The sequence below is a fragment of the Delphinus delphis genome, chromosome 14 (assembly GCF_949987515.2).
Source record: "Delphinus delphis chromosome 14, mDelDel1.2, whole genome shotgun sequence".
Lineage (NCBI taxonomy): Eukaryota > Metazoa > Chordata > Mammalia > Artiodactyla > Delphinidae > Delphinus > Delphinus delphis.
In genome coordinates, this window is record NC_082696.1 from 44,535,456 (window position 1) to 44,556,720 (window position 21,265).

The window sequence follows — 21,265 nt, forward strand, 5'->3', positions numbered from 1 at the left end:
GAAGCACATATTTATTTAATACACATCCTGGAATCTTAAGTATTAAGAAGACTGCTGGAAACATTAAAATTTGAAAGAATTAGTGATGGCTTTTGACACAATTATCAATTATTTCTGGGTAATTTTTACTTAAAAGTATCAATGAAATTATTACTTGTAGGTTAAAATGTTTGGTCATATCAATATTCGATTTCCTGAAAAGACTTTCTTTAGGAGATGTGAGTGTCAGAATTTGTGAGAACTGATTTGTGGAAAACAACTTACCACTTTGCCCTTCTGAAGGCATACAATTCTCTCATCAATATGTGATTCCAAAATTGTAAATTTTAATTTAAAAAGCACATTAATTTTTTCTGGGAATAATGGTACCACTCAGTTTGTTACATATGTATTATTAGAATAAAGAATAATAATTAATGCATTCAAATAACTCAATAAAATACATATTGTAAACTGTTTAAAATTATTTTATTTTCAGTATAAATAATTTTTGGTTAAGTGTATTTCACCAAATCCTTATGCTCCTCACATTTTCTTACAACACCACTGAGTAGTATTCTGATCATTTTGCTATAAAGCAAATCTTTTTACTGTTGTACTCAAAAGTAGTAACTTACTGATTAATATTTTCTAATTATTGAGATGTACTAATAAGAAGGATTTTCAATGCATCATACTATAAATTTTATGATGACCCAGCAAGAAAGAATTATATTAAAGCATATAAAACATAAATTTCTAACATGAAATTTATATTTCTTTCATAAGACTACACCAGTTTAACACAATCTTCTTTCTTTTTTTTGAAGATGAACTTGAGGTTCCACTTTATTTATGTATTTTTTAAATGAATTTATTTATTTTTGGCTGCATTGGGTCTTCATTGCTGCGTGCAGGCTTTCTCTACTTGTGGTGAGCAGGGGCTACTCTTCGTTGCAGTGTGCATGCTTCTCATTGCGGTGGCTTCTCTTGTTGTAGAGATGGGCTCTAGGCGCACATGCTTCAGTAGTTGTGGCATGCTGGCTCAGTAGTTGTGGCTTGTGGGCTATAGAGCACAGGCTCAGTAGTTGTGGCGCATGGGCTTAGTTGCTCCACAGCATGTAGGATCTTCCCAGACCAGGGCTCAAACCCGTGTCTCCTGCACTGGCAGGTGGATCCTTAACTACTGTGCCACCAGAGAAGCCCCAAAATCTTCTTTCTTATGTGCAACTCACCAAGACAATGCAAGATAAAAAGAAATTAGCTTAATTATAATTATTTGTAACTATTCTGATAATGAAATCCATTAAGTTATTTTGAAAGTTGTATATGCAAAAGGCGATATTAACTATGAAAGCCTATTGCCTATATGCGTGTCTTCCTGTTTCCAATCCATCCAGTTTCTTGCTGCAAAAATATATATTTTGAATCATTTCTATATCTATCTTGCTTCCCTTCTCAACTAGTAATAATGATTTCCAGTTGACTACTGTATCAAATTCAAACAGTCCGTAGTTTTCATAATTCTTTGTATCTGGATTTCATACTGGACTGCATCTCTGGACATATGCTCTGTTTTTCCTATCTTATTTTTCTACTGTACCTAATAATCATGTTAGCCTCCAGTTCAGGCCAAATCCATTACTCAGTCACATATCAGAGTTAAATAAATTATCCAATCATTCACTCAACATTTTTACTTTAAGAAAATATTTATTCAGTCTGTATTTACTATGCCAGATGCCAAAGAGGGTTGAAAAGAAAATTATAAACCCTTACTACAGTATCATTTACTAGGCACCAGTTAGTTGGCAGATACTGTTCTATACACTTTTCATGTATCATCTCATCTAATTTTCAACATAATCTTTTGACATGGGAGTTGTTATCATGCACACTACAGATGAAGGAACTGAGGATTAGAAAGTTTAAGCAGTTTCCACAAGGTTAGACCTTGGAGGTGATAGACCTGGAATTAGAATCCAGGCATTTGGATTCTTGGTGTGAAAGAAGATCTAATCCGATCTTCCCCAATTGCTCTATGCAGTAGACAGTGTACGTGTTCCTTATCCATTTATGGACTAGAGGAAAAAAACTGTAAGAAATTAAATGACTTGTTCAATATTAGGTGACAAACCAGAGGTAGAATGCAGTTTTTAGTCCCATATTATTTTTTTTTACCCACACCACATTCTACAACATAGTGCAAACTATATCAAAGCATGACTTTACCTCTGGTGGAGCTTGCCTTTGGTAGGATAGAACTAATACAGAAGTTGACAACACTATATTTTGAATGGATGGCATTACATTTCTTAGACAACAAATAAGGGAAGACAGTATAAAAGGAAATAGGTGGGAATTTCCTAGAGATTATTTGAGCGTTGGCAAGTCTTTCTGTTTGAGGGAAACACAGGGTAAGTGCAAGAGGATCATTCCTTATCTGTGAGCTGGAACCAGATTATGAAGTGCCTTAAAACCTGAACTTCATTAGCTCTCAAAAAGAAAGGCATTAAATGCTGTTTAGCCCAGAATCTGAGATTAAGGATGATTTATCTGAGAATGATGCATGGGACACAGTGCAGCAGTAGTATATAATCACCAGCATGTGTGCTGTTGAATGAGACTCACCTAGAGGTTTATATGAAACACACTAGCTTGTGAACATCAAACTAGGTAGGTCTGGCATGGTCCTTAGAACCTGTGCCATTTATATGAACAGTTATATTTGGGTTTAGATTAAAAGACAGAAAAGTGGAGTAGAAATACAGAAATTTGATTAGGCTCGGTAAGTATATTGCAGTACTGAATGTGAGAAGGAAAGAAAATTTGAACTTGGATATTTTCAGAAAGAAAAGGGGGAAAATGGCAAGTGTACACTACAAAGATTCTATAGATATACATCTGCAAGAAATTAAATCTGGAGGAAGAAGGGCTCAGAAGTGTTCTAAGTCATAGGGACTGTGAAGCTTTGAGATTATGTAATATGAAGAGTTCAAAAAAGCATCAGTCAGTCAATACAGGGAGCAAGAAAGAAAGGGGAGGCTGTGAGGAGATTATTAGGGATTTTACTTTCAACATGGGGTAGAGATAATTGATTGCCCCTCTGCTTGTAGTTCCTTCTAAAGCAAGAGTCTCGCCTTACCTCCAGCTCCTACTGAAGACGTGAGTTCTAGGTGGCTTTGTTTATACCAAGTGACACCATCTCCTTGGTCACAGCTTTTTAGACCAGAGATGACATCAGATCTAATGTGCACTAGGCATATGGGAATGTGTCTAGTAGCTCTGCTTACAATGTCAGGGAGTAACCACAGCTTTGAGGCTTCAGTTCATATTCATCAATAAGAGAATTTGTGTTCTATACTCTGGAGATTTAGCTGTCTACATAATTACTTATATATTATTTAATCTAAATGTCAGCTATCACCCCATTACCCTCTTTGAGCTCCTTTTGAAGAAAAAAAATACTTGCAGATATTTATATGTTTTTGAACAATATGGTGTTTATTAAATATTTCATAGAGGAAATGGAAGAGAGGGTACAGATTTCATGTCACACAGCAATCAATTTGGTAAAAGCCATGTTAGACACAGAGCAGCCAGGGTGCAGTGATGTAAGAATGCAATACACAAAGGTTCACTGCGGAGGTGGTGAATGGGGATCAAAATCCAGGTCATGTTTCTCTCACCAAGCTGAGCCCTCATGACAGACTGCATCAGTCTAGACCAGGAAAAGAGCCTTTTTGTACCATATCCTCTGAGAGAGCTGCCTTCTTGAAAAATCATCCTCTTGAATGGGGATTTTTTTGTGACCGATACAAGAAAGTCATATAGGCTAGGGGGCAATTCTAATGAAATATTTTGTTTTACCCCCAAAACGCCTCTTTGACCATACCACCACTAAGAGGCCTCTTCTTCCCTCTGCTCTCCATCTTTTTTCCTTTCAACCTTTAAACCTGTGACATCATTCTTCTGGTGCCAGCAGTTATAGAAATCCAGTTATCACCAGAAAATACCACCAAAAGCATGGGGGAAGGAGGAAAAACAATACTCATGTCTCCCTCCTTCCCTGGGATCCCCTGACAGTGCCTGATATCCCTGACATCAACAGGAAGCCAGAAAGCAAGGGAACCCAGGTGAAAAGACCTGTAGGTGTGAGCCTTCTGGTGAACAGAGCAGGGTAGAGAAGAGTGAAAAATGGCTTGGATGGGGGGAAGGACCAGCAAAATCACTTTCAATTCAGCCTTTGCAATCTGAACACATCAGCAGTCTTCAAGTTTAGTATTTTAAGGTGTGAAAAGATGGCTTTCACACAATCTTTTTTTCTGAAATGCAGGATTTCAAAAGTATTACTTTGAGGTCATGCTTATTTTGTGTTTGTTCATCGTATCCTCATTTATCTAAGCATCAGTTTTAAATTATGAAAAACACTGATTCCAAAATATATGAGCTTGACAATTCAAAAACACATACAATACTTGATTTAAGAAACTAGAGAAGTAAACTTAACATTTTAAATACTTCTGAAGGTATAAGGGGTTCTTTTTTTCTATAAGCTTTTTTTTTTTTTTTTTTTAATTAATTTATTTATTTTTTGTGGTACGTGGGCCTCTCACTGTTGTGGCCTCTCCCGTTGTGGAGCACAGGCTCTGGACGTGCAGGCTCAGCGGCCATGGCTCACGGGCCCAGCCGCTCCGCGGCATGTGGGATCTTCCTGGACCGGGGCACGAACCCGTGTCCCCTGCATCGGCAGGCGGACTCTCAACCACTGCGCCACCTGGGAAGCCCAGCTGTTTTTTTTTTTAAACATAACTTACTACAGGATTCCCCAAAGTATATTTTATTGTTATCTGAAAGAGAAGTATGTCAAATGTGGCAGCAAATCATTTCCAGACTCAATTCGGTTTAGTCACTTTTTGGCAGTAGAATCATGCGTTGGAGGGCACATATGCCCTGGGGATACTCAAGGGTATTCACTATGTTTAGCCTAGTCAGCCATTTTGAGTAAATAGAAAAGGCTTGATCTCACATACAACAGAGGGTAAAGTGACTGTGAAAAAAACTTCAAGATTCAATTTAGGGTAGATAAGAGTTCTGTTCTTACTGGACAATTTAAAAATGCGTTTCAACTTCATTGAGATGAGAATTCAAGTATTTTCTTCTTGTTGGAATTGTTAAATAAGGAATGTATTCTCAGAAAAGGAGTTTACTGAAAAGTGAAGATATACAAATAAACAATTCCTAATCAAAATTCCATACAATATGATAACTAGAATATATTAGCATAATATACAAAGCAGAAAGTAGAGTGGTGGTAAAAAAAATAGGGTTCAGGGAAAGGTGATAAAGGAAGGTGAACAAAATTTTGAGAAAGAAATTTCAAAAAAGGTGTTTTACAATCTATTTTTAATATAGGTTCTTCTGTCACAAGAGAATCATCCATGATAGTAGAACAAATATATTCACTGAAACTTGGAGTGGATCAATGAAACAATTATGTGATGCATATGCCATCTTTGTATAAAGAAAATCTGTAACTAGCACAAGATTACCACTCAAGCCTTAGTTTGAATGGAGGTGAGATTAAATAAACTGAAAATAAGCTAAATAAACTGACGTTAGAAGATTACTTTGTACCTACACAGACAAATACAGAAGGATTCAATATAAAGGTACACAACGCACTTCATTAACTATGTGTCTCCAGATATAACTTTATAACTATTTTTCTCTTAAGTATTATTTTTTACTCACTGCAGTACATATTCAGTCTAAAAAAATTAGGAGAATTTATACTGGGATCCTGGTCAGATGGGTAAGGTAATATAAAACATTTTGACAATCTTTAACAAGATTAGCCTGAAAGCAGATGAGACTGATGGAGAGAAAGCTCTAATATAGAAAGCTGGGCAAGTACAGAGAGTAGAGCTAGTAGGAGAAGGTCTTAAACTCTTAATCAAAGGTAAGAGGAGGTAGTCAACCATTATCTGGGGATAGAATAAGACTTGATACTAATGACTGCCTTTTACTGTGGTGACACAGCCTTTCATTTGGCAATCTCCCCAGGGACCCATTCAATTGGGAAAGTGTCTGTGCAACAGGATAATAAGGATTTGATGGTCTTTTTTCAGTAAGGCAGAGGGTAAACATCCTTTTTTGTGAGTGTGTCTCCCAAAGCAGCACCTGGTGCTCTCACCAAGGTAAAAGAACCACTTTGTGTGCCCCAGATTTGCAGTGCATGATTCCTCTCGTATGTTTCTCTACATAACGCATTTGATTATTGAAAATTTCATCCATATGCCTCTGTTTCATCCAAAAGAGTCCCAGCCAGTATACCAGGATCCTCTAGAATTTCTGAGTCTGGTCAACCCTCATGAAAATAAATATTGTGTCCCATTTAATATACTTAGGATATATTGGGAACAAAATTCCCAAATACGTCCAAAAGTAAGAGAAATGTCAAGGTTACACTCAAATATTTCTACATTTTTACTTAAGGAAATGAGGACCAAAATAAAATAATCTAATCTTTACCTTAATCTCTAAATTTTATCCAAGATTCTAGCATTCTTTTTCACATGTCATGAAGCACTTTTAATGCAATAGAAAATCTCATCTGAGACTATGTTTCATGTCTTTGGAATACTCGTAGTGGGTCACAATTTGGCTCAATTTAGCATTTTGAAGACTAGTTGGGCAGATAGAAATAGGAAAGAAAAAATACTTAGTATTATGAAAACATACAGATCAAATGATGCCTATCTATTAGAAAAATGTAACAGCATTTAAATAAAATATTACATCAAAGAGACTGAACTGGCTACAGGTTCAGGCACTAATATGATGAAAGAAAAACAATGTTGAGAGATATAAGTCTCAGGAGAATAAATATATTACGATTGCATTTATACAAAGTGAAAAAGAAAAAAAAGGAAAAACTAAGTCATACATTGTTTAGGGATCCAAGCCTACATGTTAATGCCATCAGCACACACTGTAACCTCAGGCCAAATCCAACCCTCCACCTGTTTTTGTAAATAGCACTTCTTTTTTTTTTTTCTTCAGAACACAGACACTTCCATTTACTTACGCACTGTCTATTATTACTTTTACACTACAATAGCTGAGTTGAGTAGTTATAACAGAGACCATATGGTCTACGAAGACTAGACTATCTACTATCTGGCCCTAGGTAGTTTTTATATTTTATGAAACTTGATAAACTTCTTCTTTATAATGAACATGGAAGAATATAGTCCAATAATCGCCAACCCCATCTTGAACAAGAAAAAAGTGGTGCAATATGTCTTACTAGACATCAAAAATTATTATAAAGTGCTACTGAATCAGAGCACTCAGGTATTCTGAGTACAAGGATAGAAAAATAGATCAAAGGAAGATCTATGGAAATTTGAAATAGATTATAAACCAAACTGATTTATAACTTATCTAATATTGCAGGTGAGTAGAAAAATAAGGGATTTTTAATGATGGTGACATAATTTTTTACTTAGAAAAAATGAAAATGGACATCTACATATACTATACCCAGAAATCCACTCCATATGGATTGAATTTATAAATGTTAAATTTTTAAAAATATTTAGAAGAAAATACATGAAAATATCTGAATATGGAAGGATTTCTTAAGCAAGAAACAAAATTTGCAAACCATAAAGGACAAGATTAATATATATGACTATGTTAAAATTAAAAGCTTCAGTTCCTCAAAATACATCACATAGAAAATGAAAATAATAAATTACAAATAGGAAAATTCATTTGTATTACTATTAAAATAAAACTTTTAGAGAACACTTCGAACACCATCAAAAAGAAGAAGAAGGGCTTCCCTGCTGGCGCAGTGGATAAGAATCCGCCTGCCAATGCAGGGGACATGGGTTTGATCCCTGGTCTGGGAAGATCCCACATGCCACGGAGCAACTAAACCCGCGAGCCACCAACTACCAAACCCATGCATGCGCCTAGAGCCCATGCTCTGCAACAAGAGAAGCCACCGCAATGAAAAGCCTGTGCACCGCAACGAAGAGTAGCCTCCGCTGGCTGCAGCTAGAGAAAGACCACGTGCCGCAACGAAGACCCAATGCAGCCAAAAATAAATGAAAATAAATTTAAAAAAAAAAAAAGAAGAAAACCAATCCAAGCAGAAAGAGAACAAAGAAATTTTAAAGTCACTTCATAGGGTATTTTTTAAAACTTCAACAAACATGAGAATATAAAATTACAATTAAATACAATATATACCTTCTCTCCTTTCTACAGCTACACTTGCTTTCATTTGACATATTAATTCTTACATTCTGATGGATATAAAATGACTAATTGTCATTGGTCACTTGTTTTTCTGCATGGTACAACTACCTATTCAATTCTTCATACCATGTAGATACCATAAGTAATAAACTTATATACTACATCTTGTTTGTGAAGGTTACTCTCAACTAAGCTGGAAAAAGTCTTACAGATCTTCATGGGAAAATAAGGACTTTACTTGAGCATCATATGCTGAAGACCACTGGTTACTTACAGAGCGAGATGCAGGTGGGGAGAAAAGGAGAGCATTTCAAATGGAGTGTAAACATGTACGTGTGCTTACATTTCTTTTCTTGAACATTTATTCAGTAGGATCAAACAGCATTGTAAACTCCTCCTTTGGGCAGCAAACTGTGTCCTAACCGTATTGAAGTCTTTAGTCTATAGAAGAACTAAGCAGTGCCCAGATGCACTGATTTTGCTCATTGCAGGAGGTAATGAGTCCAACAGAGCTGTTTTAGAGCCACACACTGGGGTTTTTTCATTAGAACAGGACATGCCCACTGGAAATAGGTGAGGAGGGTAAGTACTGAGAAACTGGCCACAGGAACCTGTGGATCAGAAGAGGACTAACAATGGAGAAATTTAATTACTGGAAAAAGAGGTATGGAAGAAAAAGACAATTGTGTGAAGGAAGGGCACAAATAACTACAGAGAAGACAGGAACAAAATGGGCATAGACAGAGGCTCCACACAATCACACAATTAAGAAAGACAAATTTAAAGAAAAAATTGCTACTTTTTCTTATAGCTTATTCAGCTGTATCTGTTTTTTTTTCCCCCAGCTGTATCTGTTTTCAACCACATAAGGATCCCATTTTCTTAGGATTTTAATTTCAAAAATAACAGACTATTCCATTTCTTCTCCTTCCCCTTTAATTGCACATTGAAACTTTTCCAAAAGCAGTATAAACTATGTATAATTCTTCATTCTTACTACTGAAATTCTATATTGATATTTCTGTAAAGCACCTTTGCTGTCAATTATCTAACTTCCTTTATTGTAGCCCCACGTTCTCTCCTCTCCCTAAAGCCAATCTTAGGGTCATACTTTGTCCCTAACATCATATTCTAAATAAAGATACCATTTAACAGGATGTACTTCAAATGACTGAGTAATGAACTGAGTGCTTTGATTTTTTTTGATAGATTTATCAATCTATCAAAAAAAGTGTGTTTTGATACATTTATCAACAGAGAGGTTTTCTAGTGAGCATCGCAGTATATCCTCAGAAGGGACTTTTTAAAGTGATTTCCTTGTCTTCCCTTTTCAGTGTTTGAATGTAGAGTTTTGTTTCAGTCAGGGTTCTTCGTTGCAAGCGACAGTAATCAACAAACTAATTGACGCAGAAAATAAGGGGTTGAAATGATATTTCAAGGTTCACAAACTTGACAGGAAGGCTAGAGAACCAGGCTTGTAAAATGGTTAGGGACCAAAGAGGTTAGTCATCAGAGAACTCATCCAAAATTATACCCAAGAATATTTCATTTAACACAGTATTGATGACACCAGTATCAGACAGTTCGCCACTTCTCTGCTTCCACCACTAGACCATCGCCACTGCTATCACCTCCATGGATAATGTTTCAAATGACCTTGTGTCTTTGGCTTATTCCCTCAAGATTCAAAGCCCCAAAGAGAAGCATAGAAACTTGAATTATGTGCCTGTATCTTATTTCCCAGTAGTTATTTAAGACAAAATATTTAGTTTTGAGGGCTTCTAATAATGAGAGAGTTTACTTCTGACCACAACTTACACAATGAGGGCTACCCTTAAATTCAGAATGGTGTTTGGATGTAAAACTAAAAAGGTAACAGTTGTCCACATATCACTATTAAACTCACTTTTCTCTTCGCATATGTCGCTGAGTTTTCTATGGTTTACCATACTTTCTTTATACACCTAAGACCTCTTCTCCAATGTTCCAACAATGAATTTCCTAATTTAGCTATCAGAAACCACTTCCCTCTTTGCAGTCAATAACCTTATCAGTCTTCTTCAAACCCTTTTTGAAGATAAGGTCTTTCTGTTTCACTACTGTTTATGCCATACTATGAGATAAAAGTTAGTCATGTTTTGACTCACTTGGTATGGAAAGTAGAGATTAAAAAGTTATGAAGTGACTGCATACATTAAAAAAAATTATGTTGAAATGTTATCCTCTTAAAATAATAGAAAATAGGATATACAGACTTGTACCATGTTACAAAGAAAGTATCTTGGGCTTCCCTGGTGGCGCAGTGGTTGAGAGTCCGCCTGCCAATTCAGGGGACATGGGTTCGTGTCCCGGTCCAGGAAGATCCCACATGCTGCGCGGAGCGGCTGGGCCCGTGAGCCATGGACGCTGAGCCTGTGAGCCACGGACGCTGAGCCTGTGCATCCGGAGCCTGTGCTCCACAACGGGAGAGGCCACAAAAGTGAGAGGCCCGCGTACCGCAAAAAAAAAAAAAAGAAAGTATCTTTAAGAGAAAACCTGTAATTTTTTTTTTTTTTTTCCTGCAGTACGCGGGCCTCTCACTGCTGTGGCCTCTCCCGTCGCGGGGCACAGGCTCCTGACATGCAGGCTCAGCGGCCATGGCTCACGGGCCCAGCCGCTCCGCAGCATGTGGGATCCTCCCGGACCGGGGGCATGAACCCCTGTCCCCTGCATCGGCAGGCGGACTCTCAACCACTGCGCCACCAGGGAAGCCCTGTAATTTTTGATACTATATTCCATTCAGAAAACATGGTCTGGGAACAAGTAGGTCCTGAGAATTAAGGAATGAAAAAGATAGATGAGATCCCTGTGCTCATAGAGTTTCAATTTTCACGTACTGTATATTTATAATTCTTTCCTTAGATTATCAATGCATTAGGTTAGGAATCATGGATTTTATTCTTCTCCATTGCTAATCCCATGACAAAAGCACGATATACAAATATATAGGTACACATTTAGAATTTCAATTAAATTTTGACTATTTCATCATTATTATTTGATTTTTTCTTTTATACATAAGATGTCTCTTTTAAGTTGAGAGAGGAACTTTTATCTAATTAAATACCATATAATCAAATTTTGTAAAATTGAGACTAGTACTCAGGTATGATCTCCTTGAACTAGAATTTCTGTTGATTGATTTAGAGGAATACATGCTCAGGGTGAAAAAATTAAATAGAAAATTGCAAAACTATATACAATTAAAAGTATATTTCTGATAAAAATCCCAGCAAGTTATTTTGTGGAAACTGACAAACTATAACTAGATTTTATATGGAGCTAGAAAAGTCGCAGAGCAGCCAACGTAACACTGAAAGTGTGGGAGGGAAAGGTGCTCACCTATTAACTTTGGAAATGAGTGGAGTCTATAAGACTAAAGGCAAAAAGCGTTGTGCATAATAACTGAACTCTAGTTGATAAAGTTGTTGCCGTGAGGGTACAGATTAATAATATTGACATTGCTATACATGCATATATGAATTGAATAATTAAGGAAATGGATGGTGGGTGATGGGAAAAAAACTTCTCATTGTTTGGAGTGGAAAGTTACAGATAAGTAAGGGGAGGGAACTAGAACGATCCATGTTGTAATGAATTAAAGTTGGAGACTCTCCAAGAATTCATATTTAGCTTCATATACCTTGATGTAGATTCAAATGCTTACATATAGACATCTTTATAGGTACATGTATGTACACAGATTAGTATACATATATTTCTTTGTCCTTTTTATTAAGAGGCCCTAGAAGTAAAACCAGCCCAATGGTAAGGAGCACTTACTCCAATATTGGTTTTTAACACCTTCTCCAATAAAAAAAGTCAGGAATCCTTGGAGAAATAGCTGATTCTGGGACTGAGGTAGAGAACAAAATTAGCCTGCAGCACCTTGTAGAGCCAGAAAGTAAGGAAGAACTCAACAAACAAACAAACCAACCCACTTTGGGGTATGTTAATGTGGCACAGTTCCAACTAAAAAAATCCCCAATGTTGAAAGCTGAAACAATTCGAACAGTTAATAGTATTAAATTACAACCCAATTATAAAGTAAATATCCATGAGTCTATGCAGCTATGACTAAGCACATGACTGGGGGAGATTAGACAAATCACCTGTTCATAAGCATTGTATATAAGCACTCTCACACCCAAGGATGTGGAGCATAACTCTTCATTCCTTAAGTGTAAGCTGAACATTATGACTTACTTCTAAAGACCTCGGTACGGAGAGGGGGAAAAAATAAATTTACAGTGAAGAAACATGGCAAACACTACCTTTGCCCAGTGATCAAGGTTAATATCAACAACGATAGTCATGCTGATAATATGTATTCTGATAGTATGATAGTATGTGATGTGATAACAGTGGAAATATATGTCTGTGGTCTTCCTCTCCCAAAACCCAAATCTTAGTCTAATCATAGGAAAAACCATCAGACAAGCCCAAACAGAGGGACATCCTGCAATATACCAAACCAGTATTCCTCAAAAGTGCTGAAGGTCAAGGGAAGTCTGAGAAATACCCGGAGTCAAGAGGGGCCTAAAGAGTCATGACGAGTAAATGTATTGTGTTATCCTGGATGGGATCTTGGAACAGAAAAAGAGCATTAAGGAAAAACAAGAAATTTGAATAAAGCATGACTTCAGTTAGTAAAAATGTATCAATATTGGTTCATCAATTTCAAGAAATGTACCATACAATTAAGATGTTAACAATAGAAGAAACTGATTGTGAGATACATGGGAATTCTCTGTACTACCTTTGCAATTTTTTTTAGTAAAGTTAAAACTATTTTAAAATAAAAAGTTTATTTTAAAAAAGATATACCTCTGTTCTATGCAGGGCCTAATTCTGCAATCCTCTTCTCAGAGGTAAACATCAGACCCAGTTTCTTTGTTGCCTTTCATAGTCTTCATATTTATGGCAACAAGCCTAATAATAATAATAGTAATAATAATAACCTATATGGTTAATCATATTTATGTTCATAATGTCATATGCTTTATATATTTAAAAGCATATATACTTATAAACATATATATTTTTGCTTACATGAACTTTAGCATTCTATATACATATTATTCTGAATATTTATTTATTGTTTAATATTTCTTGGAAATAATTTTATGCCAATACATATAGAGCCACTTCATTTATGTTCCAACAGCTCTTGGCATAGCATTGAATGAATGTATCTTACTAGAGTTAATGAATCTCTTGTTAATGGTAAAGCATGTTGTTTTTACATATATATGTGATTATATTGATTCTATAAGTAGAATTGCTGTATCAAAATGTATGTGCATATGGAATTCCCCGGTTGCCCAGTGGTTAGGACTTGGTGCTTTCACTGCGGGGGCACGGGTTTAATCCCTGGTCAAGGAACTAAGATCCCACAAGCCGCATGGCAAGGCCAAAAGGAAAAAGACAAAAAGAGACAAACAAAAAGCAAAATGTATGTTCACATAAATTGTTTGATATAAATACCAAACTGCTCACCGACTAGGCTACACTACTCTACCCTCCATCAGTTAAGTATGAAAATACCTATTGTCCCTCACAATCAGCAGTACCATCTATTACCAAATTTTTAATATAAAGTGTATTCTATCGTTGTTTTAAATATACTTTTTAAAAGTATAATCAAGGTTGTGCACCAATTTGCTATCAAAAAGCCCTTTGTACCAAAAGTTATTGGTTTTAAATATGAACTCATTACTCAATAATGTTAGACAAATGGAGAGCCATTTAGAAGAGGATGAAAACTGGATCCATATCTCATACCAAACCACGGGTATAAATCTACAAAACTGTCAATAATTAAAGTGCTTGAAAAAATGAAACCTTAAAGTAGTTAAAGAAAACAGAGGTAATTATTTTATGCTTTGGAATTGGAAGGCCTTTTCCAACCATGCCCCAGGAGCTACTAAAAACCGCCCAGGAGCCATAGAAGAAAATTTTAGTCTTTAAGTACATGGAAATTAAAATCGTCTACATATTTAAGAGAAAAAAGCAAAATAAAACAAATGCAGAAGAAATGCGTAATATATTCATATATGTAAATATACATATAGGTAAATGCACACACAAAAGAAAAGCAAATGATACTAAAAGATATAGTCAATCTCATTCATATTAAGGAGAATTACACTATATATATCATCTCTACAGACTGTCCAAGAGCTAAACATTTGACAACACTCTATTTGCACGCCTCTGAGAAAAGAGGTAGTCTTATATTGATGGGATTGATGGCAGGAGTGTGAAATAGTTCAACTTCTAACGAAGGGAAATGTGACAGTATCTTTTAAAATTGTAATTACATTTACTCTTTGACTCAGGAATTCCACTTTGGGAAATATATCTTACCAATACACCAATAAACATAGAAAATGATTTATGTACATCTTTCTTCATAGAATTCCTGTTCATAATAGCAAAATATGAACACAAGCCAAAGGCCCATCTATATAAAAGTTGTTAAGTAAACAGTAGTATATTTATATAGTGGAATATGTAAATCTGTCTAAAGAATGAAAATGCTGCCTATGTAAAATAAAAGAAAATTTTCACATTATATTTTTACATCAGAAAAAGAAAGTATGGTATAGAAGCATGGATATTATATGGTATTTTTTAATATATTTGCATTTTCTTATGTCTACATGATAAAAACTGAACAGATACATTTTAAGGACTAATAAAATTTGCTTCTTTCAGAGGGCAGAGGTATGGTGTGTACACGGACACGGGGATAGAAATGACTTTTCAAAGTTTAGCATTGTGTATCATTTGGATTTGATCCCTGTGAATATATTACTTATTGAAAAAAAGAAATTAAACAATTAAAAGCTACACACTGCTTCTGTGTGCCCCTTGTCCATTTTTATATTGAGCTATAGATTCCTTTCCTAATGAATATAATAATTCTTCACAAGGTAGAGAGATTGATCCTTTGTAATATATTTTGTACATATTTTTTTTCACATTTGATATCTGGGCCTTGTTTGTGATATTTCTTCTCTTGGAAAAATGCTTCATTTGTAATCAAATCTGTCAATATTTTATGAACGTTTCTGTTGTTTGAAACCAACTTAAAATGGTCTTTGCTGCCTCAATATCATTAAAAAAAAATTACCCTTTATTTTTATCTAGTTCTAAGGTTTCTTTATATTTGACATTAGTCTTTGATTTGTTAATTTATTTGTGTTAAAAAAAAGTAAGTAGAGATTTACCCCATCTTGAAAAGTTCTAGCCAGTTATTGTTATAGTTATTGAGTGATACACCTTTCCTCCCTGACTCAGGTAACATTTTCATCACACACTCAATCCTTTTTACAAATTATACTCTATTATTTTCCTTTATAAATTTATTTCTGATCATTTGACCTATTATGAATAGAACATCTTCCCATTATATTTTCCCTAGACTTTTGTTTATAGAAAATCAATTTTTGTTAATTAATCATTTAATCAGATGCTTACTGAATATTTCTATATTCCTAATAGTTTTAAAGTTAATTTCTTGGGTTATACAAATATAAAATAATATCAGTCCAAAAAAGTAAATTAATTCACTGCATAAACTTAAAGTCATAGCAAGTGTTTTAATTAGTGTGAAATTATCTAAATGAAATCACTTCTTGGTAATCCACATACAGTAAAGCCATATTAAAATTCCCTGTGTTGTCTCTGGGTGCTTTATTTTAATAATTTGTTTTGTGTCCCAGCACACAGTACTGGTGAAAATGGACAAGAAACAAGAGCATACGAACTGCAGACTATTTTTTTCTGGTTCCTCAAAGCCTATTTCTTATAGGTTGAATTTGGAATTATTTTTTCACAATCAGCCACAAAGATAATATCCAATTTTATAGTGAAGGAGGAGGCTCAAGGTTCAGAAGAGAATGCTTTGCCTCCAGAAGAGTATAAATACTGATGGAGGTCATTAAATCAGCAATATAAACAGATTGCTTAGTAATGTATAGCCTTATTTTCATCTTGGAATATTACATCCATAATTCTCAGCTAGTATCTTTGCTCTAGCATAATCAATATTCAATACAATGTAATAATGTAAGGTAATGCTGTAGGGGGTTTTCACAAATGTTCTGCAAAACTCTGTAGGACAAATTGTCCCTTTTGCTCTTTGCATTAGTTGGCTGCAATTTAATTTATGTTCTTCAGTTGTTCCTTGTTTCTTAGCAAAATTAATAGCCATTGGAGTTCAGTTGCTTTATAACTTGGATAGTTATCACTGTGTCCTGTTTAAATGTTTCTCTTAAGAATATGTTAAATCCTTCTTACTACCTTTTCAATGTTCCAAAGCTGGAAATGGTAACAAATACCTGGTTCAGTCTTTCATATATCAACACTTATAGGTATGTGCACTATATTCTAAAGATTACGTGATATCATGACATATATGTTACAATAAAAACTATTTTATTATCATATTTCTGAGACCAATACTGGGAATACTTTAGAGGAAATTTATATCCTGTGTCTTGGGTGTGTCCATGTGCCAGCCTGCTTTTTTATTTTTTGGTGACCTCTTCTATCAGTTGTCAATAAAGGATTAATTCTCTTAAACAGTACATCACCTAGATTTATTTATAAATGCAGACATATGTGTTTCAATATATGAAAGTTAATAGTGCTCACAATGTGTAGTGTATTTAGAGAATATTGGCAACGGTCAGAAAATCATAGTTGTTAGGATTTTTCTCTTAGGAAACTTTTAAATTTGTGCTTTTTTGAATTATAAAGTACTTCAGTCATTCTCAGAGAATACACAGACACAACAATTAAATTGAAAAGAATAAAATTTGAATGAGAACTTTCTGTTAACAATAAAACTGGATTTGCAGGGATGGTAGTAGATTATGCAACTTCCTATAGTAATTAGAACAATTGAAGACAGAGCTCTAATTCCATTAACAGTGAAATATTACTAGATTTGAGTTTTATTTTTTGAGAATAGATTTTATATTTTGACATTTTTAATGATTTTTTAATAATTATTTTTAAAACTTCTAATAATTTTCAATAAAATTCCACTTTTTAAAAATTCCACTTATAATTTATTCTGTTATCAATTATAATTCCATTAAAACGTTTTTCAAGTTCTATTTTTTGAAACACATTTAAAATACTATTTCATATGTCCAGTAATTTTTTTTTCTTATAATGCTTTCTGGGACATATTCCCTCACACTAACTTTTGAGAATTTAATATTTCCTTATTTAACTTCTTTCTTCTGTAGAAAGTATGTAACATATATGCAATATTTATGTATTTTTCTTAAAAATTGCATAAACTATTTAAAACCTGGAATAGAATTTCAAGACAGTGTTGGAAAGTATTTGAGAGACGTCTATTCCAGAATGTAGCTATTTAGATTGAGCTGGCTGCCACAATGGAGACGGCCTCTTATTGTCTTAAGTGTTTTCTTAGTTAAATCAAATCATAGCTCTTTGTGATTTCCACCCATTGCTTTAAATTTTTACTTCTGGGAAAATAAAAATGCTCTGCATTTATTCTACACTATTTCTTTAACAATTAGAAAAGTTATTCTGTTTCTAGCACACCCAATAACTAATTTCCATCCTCTTTATGTGCATTAATTTTAAATGTCATTCATGATACTCTAATCTTAGAATTTTAAAGTACTTGATATCAAATAATTAACAGTTTTGAAGACTTATGAAGAACTAGGTCTTGGACTAGGCAATTTTTTAGACTTTCATTTAATAATTATAGGAACTGTATAATATAATAAATAATTCCCAAATCTATGACTTGACACACTAAACGTTTTTGTCTGCTCATGTCACAATTCACTGGGGTCAGTAGAGGTGGGAGGTGCCTAATTATAGGTGAGAGACATGTCTGGGTAAGGCCTAGAGATAACAATGCAACTTCCATTCAGTTTCCGATAGCTTAAGCTCAGTCATGTTCCAAATCTACTCTAAAAGACCTGGAAAACGTGGTTTGGCCATGTACCCAGGAAGAAAACGAAATCAGTTTGCTGAATTCATAGCAATATTATTGCCACAATCCACTCTTCTCATTAACAAATGTCTGTCCCTCTCATTTTTCCAAATGAAAACATTTTCTCTCCAATGAGTCAAAGGCCCAGTTAATACCTCCAGCTCTAAGTCAAGGGTCTCTGGTTAATGCATGGTCCAGTATCTGGTCTGGATGTGGCTCTTTGATTGCATCAGTCTATGAACTAAAATGGCAAAGAAGAGACAACACTCATTCCCTTCTGGAAAAGGGAGGAATAAGAGTCCAGGCAAGTCACCAAAACACAGCTATTCTGTAATTCCTCTGTATAAACACTGTAAAAAAAACTTCTACTCTGGGGGTTGGGCAGTTCCTTGAATTGGTCATGATTCTGCTCTCTGTGTGGTTTACTGCATCCATTTTTCTCCTGAAATATGCTCTGGAAAGTTTCCTTTATCTACTGATGAGGAAGATGCTGCTTTGCATCCTCCTCCCTGATTTTGGATTATTTTAAGGTTCAACTATCAATATCAGGCATTTTAAAATCTGGCCCTAATTTTCTTTCTACCAATACAAATCCCTGCAAAAATGAGTAAGCTTCTGATACATTTGCTTTCAGAAAGTGCCCTGTATCAGTAACCACCACCCAAATGTTATTTTCCTAGACAGAGTTCTACAGTCTTTTCTCCATAACTTTTCTTTCAACTTGTTGCAGCTGCTTGGTGGCTAATAGACTTGTGTGAACAGGACAAAACTTTTATCCATTCTTTGCCACAGGCTGAGTCACTCTTTTTGAAGAAGTCCTGCTGGGTCTTTATTACTCAAAATCTATTAGAACCTCATCTATTACTACGTCTAGAAGTTTTCTTTCCAAAATCTTTTAACTCCAAGTTCTTGAATACTCTTTAGTTCTTTTCATTTCTACTCCCTATCTGATCAATTCTTTTTTTTAAAAACTCATATTTTCTTTTACTTATCTTCTAATTGAAGCCTATAAAAACCAATGTAAATCATTACTAAATTTTTTTTTTTTTTTACCTAGAGCTGCAAGCTCAGTAAGCATTTGGTTTGCTTTCTAATTTTCACAGGTGATAGTTTTAGGAAAGGTATTACCATTATATTTCATGGATATTTAGCCATTTACCCAGTTTGTTTCCTCCTAGGATCTAACCTGAACCACTCAGCCATTTACATATTTGCCCCTTCTCCCTCCTCTCAGGTCCAGTTCCCCACAAATACAGTTCCTGCTGCTTATTATAATTTTGAATTATGTATATTCTTTATTATTATTGTAATCAAATATTCCCTAAGTTGTAACTTCATCTCTCCCTATCTATCAAAGCATATTCATCACTATTTAAACTCGCTTAATCTTTCCCATTGGAAAAAAAATCTAACTTTCATTTAATGATGGCAGTATAAAGTCTTATCAGAAAAACTTTCTCCTATTTCTAAAGAAATAAGCACACACAGAAAAAAATGAAGAGGCAACACTTAGCACCGGAAATATTTTAAAAAGTGTTGGTCAAGAAAAAAAGCCAAAGAACTTGTAACTGTACTGCACAACTCCAAGTAACACCCCCTTCCCTTTTGAAGTCATAATGGTGAATGGGAAAAATCTAGAGAACTCTTTTGAGACCCTCAAATATAGAGATATTCAAGATGTTCTTATCTTTTCCTTCTTAGAATTGAAAAGAAAGCTATCACTGAGAATATATAGGTAAAATAGGAGAGGAAATTACTAGTTATCTGAAAGCTGTAAGGCACTAGGGTTCGCCCTGAAAGAACTGCAGTGATCTCAAATTTGAAAACTCTCGTCAAAAATTTTAAAAAATTAAAAAAAAATACAGAGTGAAGTAAGTGAGAAAGAGAAAAACAAATACTGTATCCTAACACATATATATGGAATCTTAAAAAACGGTTCTCAAGAACCTAGGGGCAGGACAGGAATAAAGATGCAGACATAGAGAATGGACTTGAGGACACAGGGAGGGGGAAGGGTAAGCTGGGATGAAGTGAGAGAGCGGCATGGACTTATATATACACTACCAAATGTAAAATAGCTAGTGGGAAGCAGCCGCATAGCACAGGGAGATCAGCTTGGTGCTTTGTGACCACCTAGAGGGGTGGGATAGGGAGGGTGGGAGGAAGACGCAAGAAGGAGGAGATATGGGGATATATGTATATAAAAAAGAAAAAAATATATCACCTGAATAAATGTAGTGCACATTTATTGACACATTTTCTAGTTGTGTTGCTTTGGGCAAGACACTTAACCTTTCCCGTTTCAGGTGCATTATCTGCAAAATGGAGGTTATACTTCAATGAGTTGTTATGATTAAATGAGAAAAGCCTAAAGTGCTTAGAACCATGCCTGGCACTTAGTTAAGTGCTCAATAAATATTATCTATTATTACTATTTTTTAAATTAATATTATTACTATTATTTTAGTATTATCTATTATTACTATTTGTTTTAATTTGTACTTAATTTATCCTGTTTCCCTAGCCTGTTTTGGAGTCATTTTACCTTCCACGGTAGGTCTGCTGGCTCTTAGCTCAGTATCCACATGTAGACACTAAGAACAGCTTTGGAAAACCTAAAACAGAGGATCTCCTTTTGCCTGATCACCTGTGCTACTTTTCTTTTTTATTTGCCTCAGGGAAGCCTATTTGCACAGAATTCCAAGTGGCTGCTTGAGAATACCTTCTCTTTTCTCTCAGTGTTACCCTTAGTTTCTTTAAACTACTTCTCTAATTGCTGAGGACAAGAAAATCAGGATACAGGATTCTTTCCCCTCCCCTCTTGATTTCCCTCTTCTTCCATTCTCTAGAGCCAGAATACAGTTTGCTTTATTTTATTCCTCTCCCCTGCTGTATCTTACTATTATATGAAGGCCTTAGAGGCCACAGAATAATAACCTCATTTTTAAGTGCGCTTTTACCACTATACCATAGGGAAAA